Source organism: Sceloporus undulatus, chromosome 1, assembly GCF_019175285.1.
Source record: "Sceloporus undulatus isolate JIND9_A2432 ecotype Alabama chromosome 1, SceUnd_v1.1, whole genome shotgun sequence".
Lineage (NCBI taxonomy): Eukaryota > Metazoa > Chordata > Lepidosauria > Squamata > Phrynosomatidae > Sceloporus > Sceloporus undulatus.
The window spans coordinates 363,566,299-363,572,599 of NC_056522.1; the positions used below are offsets into that span (position 1 = coordinate 363,566,299).

The 6,301-nt window shown below is 43.2% G+C and overlaps 1 protein-coding gene and 1 long non-coding RNA gene across 3 annotated transcripts in view; one reads left to right on the forward strand and one right to left on the reverse strand.

Annotated features, from left to right (window-relative positions):
• LOC121934963 (cytochrome c oxidase assembly factor 8) overlaps positions 1-6,301 on the forward strand; it is a 723,331-nt gene that overhangs the window by 216,362 nt on the left and 500,668 nt on the right. The window lies entirely within an intron of this gene.
• Positions 180-4,940, reverse strand: LOC121934972. Of its 2 annotated transcripts, XR_006104710.1 has the most exons (3): positions 4,769-4,940; positions 4,112-4,199; positions 180-1,250 (listed from the first exon to the last, which is right to left on the reverse strand). It is a non-coding gene; the product is annotated as an uncharacterized LOC121934972 (long non-coding RNA). The 2 variants fall into 2 exon arrangements; XR_006104711.1 differs by lacking the exon at positions 4,112-4,199.

Consider the following 6,301-nt stretch of genomic DNA (forward strand, 5'->3'; position numbering starts at 1 on the left):
CAACAGTAGGATTGGCAAAAGCAGAATCCCATTCTTCCCCAGCTCAGGCTATGTGATACTGCTTATCAAAAGTTAATTTAACAAATGAAAGCTTATTATGTTTAGAAGGAAATAGTATAAGATACGGGTGGCATGCTTTCATGTGGTACAACAAATTAAAAGACAACAGAGACTTCGACTATCACTTTATTAGAAGAGCTTTATTAAAGTTTGGATAAAGATTAAGAACATATTTATAGAGGCATCCTGATGCGGGTATCATCGCAAGAAGCTTTTTTCTCTAGGAACAAAACTAAATAAGAACTGTGGATTAGATATAAGGTCATATTGATATAAGAAAAGAACAATTACTATAAAATGAAATCGATAGAACAACTGGGAAAAGAAGAAATAAACATTTATATATATATAAACAACTAACGGAAAGGTTCAAAATGGTTAAGAAAATTGTAGGATTGATAACAGAAAAGAATGATATAGACAAGATAATAGTAGATGAAGGGGAACACCATATAGCAAAATACTATAGGTTTTTGAAGGAGAGAGATCAAGAACAAGAAATAATCAAGCACTCTATGATAAGATGGGTGCAAGACATCGGAGAGAACATCGAACTAAGGAAGTGGGGAAAGACATGGCAACAAACAAATAAATTTACTCAATGTCAGAAATATAAAGAACATTTCTTAAAGATGATGTATCGATGGTACATGTCGCCACATAAATTGAATGCCATGTATAAAACAGGAAAAATAAATTGTTGGAAGTGCCAGGAACCAGTGTAGAGAAGCCTTTGCAAAAAAGAGGCTTTGTTATCTAAGATGTGCCCATAATAGCAAAAGGCAGACCAGGCAGGAACCTGTTCATGCACTTGCCTGCTTCTTTTTCTTGCCAGGAAAGAAATGCCCTGCAGGTGAGTGCCTGAGATGTAAATGGCCCATTTCAGAGAACCTCTTTGGATCACGTCATTTCCCACTGCAGACCGCAGACTGCAAAGGAATGGTCTGCCAATAGCTGATGCATATGCATTATGATTAGATTGTCAGATATGCTGCTAGGATATGAAACATTAAAGCACAGTAAGCTTCTTTTTAGTGTCCTTCTATCTGTCTCTTCTTGCTTTTTCTTGTTCTTCTGAAGGTTTGTCAGATAGAGGGTTTCCCAACACATACAGATTCTTCAGCCTTCAGAAAGAACTGGTTTCTCTAAAGCTCCCAGGCCTTCACTCAGGCAATAAAGAGCATTTTCAACTGTAAAGAGAAAAAAGCAGATGGTAACTTAACTGGCGACTTGAAGGCACACACACACACACACACACACACACACCGATGAAGCCAATGTTGTTGTTCATCAAGGCAGCAAGGTCTCCCTTTGAAAATGAATGTTTTTCCTTGATACCAAACAGAAATTAATTATAGCTTAACACTAGCTGCAGCCATGGCCTCTGAAGCCAACATGTTTCTCATGTTGAGAGAATATATGTGTGATAACATTTTATGAGGAAAGAAAACAAGAATGAAGTTCACTTCTGAGGGTAAGGGGAAAGTGTTAGCTCTTTGCTTTGCATACAAAAGGTGCCAAGTTCAATTCTCTAAGTATAGGAGGGAACTACTCCTGTCTGAAACTGTGCAACAGCCTTCTCCAACCTGGGCTGAATCAGCAGAGGGAAAATTGTAGAATCATAGAGTTGGAAGAGACCACAAGGGCCATCCAGTCATATCATAAATGTGGGATATCCCCCATCTGTCCCACTTGGGCAGATATAGTCCCAATTAATCCTCTGTGTTCCCACTTTTTTCACTTGCTTTTAAAATGTCCCAGTTTTCCTCTCTTCCTCCCACTTTGCTCATTTTCCTCCACTTATTCCCAGTGCTGCAAACTGAATTAAAAGTGCAAAAGTAGTGTGCACTTAGTTAACTCAGCAAGGATGAGCAGAGGAGGGTGCAGAATCTTTCCCTTCCCAGTTGGCTCAGGAAAAAAACAAACTGCTACAGCTTTTCCTACTTTGTGTGTTCTTTACTAATAACTTTTGCCATCTTGGCCATACTCTGAAGTTGCTTGGCCACATATATTGCCCAGTTTTCACCTGTGAAATGTTGGAGGGCATAATGCACATCTATGTACACAACAGTACCACATGCACAAATCTTCTACAACTTGAACTGAATGCACGTGTTGTCCATGGGGCAAAAATGTCCCACCGCTTCTATAGGGAAACTTATACAAGTGCAAGACACCAATAGGATTCTGCCTAATGTGGTTGTCTTTGGTTTTGCTAACCCTTTGCTTTTGCCTCTCGTTTCCCTGCCCTCTGCTCTACTAGCCACAGTGGGTATTATGGAATCAGAATTGGAAGAGACCCCAAGGGCCATTCAGACTAGGCTTGCCATATCCCGCCTGGGGGCGGGACTTTCCCAGTTTGGGGTGGGTCTGCACGGTCCCACCCCGGTTTGCCCCCGCCCCCGGGCGAGGGGAGGATTCCTTCCCCGCCTGGGCTCCAAGGCCCGCCGCCGCGGCGAGGATGGGGCCCAGGTGGCAAAGGAAAGCCTCCCTGAGGGGAGGATTCCTTCCCCGCCTGGGCTCCGAGGCCCGCCGCCGCGGCGAAAACGGGGCCCAAGAGGCAAAGGAAAGCCTCCCCTCAGCGAGGCTCCTTTTCAAATGTAGGACACAAAAAAAGTGTCCCACATTTGAAAATTTTGTCCTACATTTGTCCCGGTTTGGAGGTCCTGACTTATGGCAACCCTAATCCAGACCAACCCTTGCAGAAATACACAATCAAAGCACCCGTGACAGATGGCCATCCAAACTCTGTTTAAAATCCTCCAAAGAAGGAGACCCACAATTCTCCAGCAGAGTGTGTTCTACTTTCAAACAGTTCTTACTTTCAGGAAGTTCTTCCTAATACTCAGGTGGAATCTCTTTTCATCTATATCCCACTGAATGCAAGCAACTGTCTATCTCATTGCTGCTTTTGTTCAGAATATGAGAAAGAAACTCCTGTTTATTTTCTTGTTACTGTAAGAGCAAGAGGAAGGGTTTTCCCCTGCAATGGCATTTCATCAGTGCATCTGTCTCCACAAAGGTCAGGAGCCTCTAATGTTTCCAGGCTCTTGAAGAGTGATAAAAATCTTTTCAATCTTTCAAAAGCAGAGAGAGAAAGAGGAACAGATGGCAAACAATAAGAGACATTAGGAAGGGAGGACCCATAGAGCAAACTAAAAAAGAATGCATTGCTCACTCTTTGTCACACTGGCCTGAATTATAGTCTGACACAGAGGCCCAGGGGGGAAGTGCTTGTTGAAACAAGTTGCTTCTTACACTCAGAACCTGTCATGGCCTATATCAGGCTTGCACAACTTGTGATCCGCCAAAGGATTTTGGGTGGTGTGAAGTCAAAGGCTTTCACAGATGGCATCCATAGTTTTGGGGGGGGGGGGGGGCTATGAGGCCATGTTCTATAAGAATTTCTTCCTTACATTTCACCAGCACCTGTGGCTGGCATTTTCAGAGATTTTGGGTGGCCAGCAAGGATGTGGAATAACTTCAAGGCTCCTCCAGTGCTTGGCCTTCTCCTGAGGAGATGGCCATGTGGAGGAGATGGAGGAAAGGTAAACATTTGCCCTGGAAGGGGCTGTGCAAGCTGCCCCTGAAGGAGCTGCCTGAAGCTGCCTGCATCTTCACCAGATCAGGGCTGCAGCAACCACACGCTGCAGCCCCAATCTGACCTTTCCACAGCTGCTACTTTTTGCACCCTGGAAAGCATTCCATAGCCACCAGTGCCACAGATTTATAGTATTCCTTTGGCGCTGCATCCTCTAGATGCAGTTGCAGAGAAGTGCCGTGTGGTGTGGCGTGCAGTGTCACGCCGGCCTGGGAGCAGAACTGGGGTGTGCGTCATGTGGACGCCATGCTCCAACTCCACACCTGCCATCCAAGCCAGCGTTTCCCACCGTTCTCCACAGCCCCTGTGTCTCCTCCACTGCCAAGGAGAAGGCCAAGTGGAGAAGGAGGAGGTGGACAAACGCTTGCCAATGATGCTCCTTCACTGCCTGGCTTTCTACTGAGGAGAAGACCAGGTAGAGGAGGAGGAGGAGGACAGGCAAACACTCACCCTGCAGGGCTCCTCTGTCACTTGGCTTTCTCCCAAGGGGAAGCCTGGGCAGATGATGAGCAAGGGTCCTCCACCTCTTGACTTTCTTCTGAGGAGAGTGGGACAGAGGAGGAAGAGGACTGAATTAATATCAATAATATTTATTATTAATTAATAACAATTAATTATTAATTAATATTTAATTTAAATGTATCTGCAGCCCAAGGAAGTTTAGCCTATTTTACTTTTGGCCCCTACCTACTGCCAAGTTGTGCAGGTCTGGCCCATGTAAAAGCAGTTGTTTGATTTGATCTGAAATACTGACATGCTCCACCTCAATAAAAGATTGCTAAGGCAGCTGACACATAGGGCAACAGTTTGAAACACTATCTGGAATCCTGTTGATGAATTGTAATGACACTAGATCCCTTCTGATCTTGGAAGCTAAGCAGGGTCAGCTCTGGTTAGTAATTAGATGGGAGACTGCCAAATAACAAGCAAGTGCTGTAGGTTATATTTCAGAACTGGCCAAATCACCTCTAAGCATTGTTGAAAATCTTCAACACAATTGCATTATTTTCACAGGATAATTTCCATTTAAACCCCCAATTTTCCCAGTGTGATAAAGTAGGCCTTGAAATGTTTTAGGCCAGCCCTAGCTATTAACACCGTCTTTACCTGAACTGAAGATTCACTTAACCCCATAAATTCTGGTAAGATGGACAAGGAGACTTCATATCAAAGGAAATTTGGGAAAAGCAGCAAGACTTGGTTGACAGAAGCATCTGCATATAGAAGTGGATGTTTCCTCCCACAGGCAGATCACTGAAAAGTTTGGCTCAGGTTGAAAAGCCTGAAGAACAAGACAGAGACCAATAAGAATGTGAATACATCCAGAGGGAAAACCCATCTCCCAAATGGGGATGACTCAAAGCAGCTTTTCTATGTAGCTGTATATAGTAATTTGTGGCTTGCATCACAGCTCAGAAAAGCAACAGATGTCAGGAAACCACGTGACTTGCTAGAAAGTTTACTTGAATATGATATAGAAGGCTGCCTGCTTTTTTTTTCCTAGCCCCAGACCACAGTAGCAACATATCTTCTCTATTCTCTCTCATGTACTCCAATGAAATACATCAAACTTTCCATTGTGAAAGGGATTAAAACAAATCCTTTTAGATTTACAATAACCCAATATGCTCAAAAGAGAAAATATCTTGAAGGAGAGCTAGGTTCGCACTTGAATGGGAAACCACTATGCCATTACCTACAAAAACCAGGTGCTGTAGGCTACATTGCAAAGGAAGGAATTGGCAAGACCACCTCTGGGTATTTGTTGCTTAAGAAAATCCTATGAAACTCATGGGGCCACCATAAATTGACAGATGACTTGAAGGCACCTACACACACAGTGTCCTACCAATTTCTCCTCTGCTGCTGCTGGAACCTGAACTCTCTGGTGGTCTGGAAGACCTTGTGTAGCATTAAGTCAGTGGGCTTTTGAAGGAGGGGGAAGTGTCCCATATTGGACCTCAGCTGATTTCATTTAGGGAAATTAAGTTGACATTTCCTGTCCCTCCTTACTGTCCAGGATCTTCCTAATTCTCTGGATAAATTGCCATACCCTCCAACAAACACACACCCATTAGTGTTTCACAGATGAAAAAATGGATGCACAACACACCCTCCAACCTTTGACAGGTGAAAACCTGGACACCTGTGGACAAATAACATCAGAGTGTGGCCAAGACAGCAAATGCTATTATTGAGAGAAAACGTATAAGCTTGGAGAAAGTGCAGCAGTGTGGTTTTGTCTAAACCTACTGTGAAGGGTAACATTTTGCTCCATGCTCTCCTCTATCTCCACTTAGGAATTTATCACACGAAGGAGATTGGGAGTTTATCCCGTGAATATCCCAGAAAAATCACGTAATTACATGAAGCGATTTCACACAACATCACACATCACATCATTAAAGTGGTCACAAAGAAGCATTTATGTGCATCTTTTTTACTTTTGGAATTTCAGCGACAATGCATTTTAATAGCACTTTATTTGCGCAATTGCATGTGATAATCATTCACGCAATTACTTGCCATTTTCACTTTATTTGTGGGATGCTTTAAATGTGCTTTAATCTCTCTTTAATGCCAAAATTAGCCCCAGTGTGATAAACAACTTAGTTAATTGAATGCAAACTATGTTTGCGC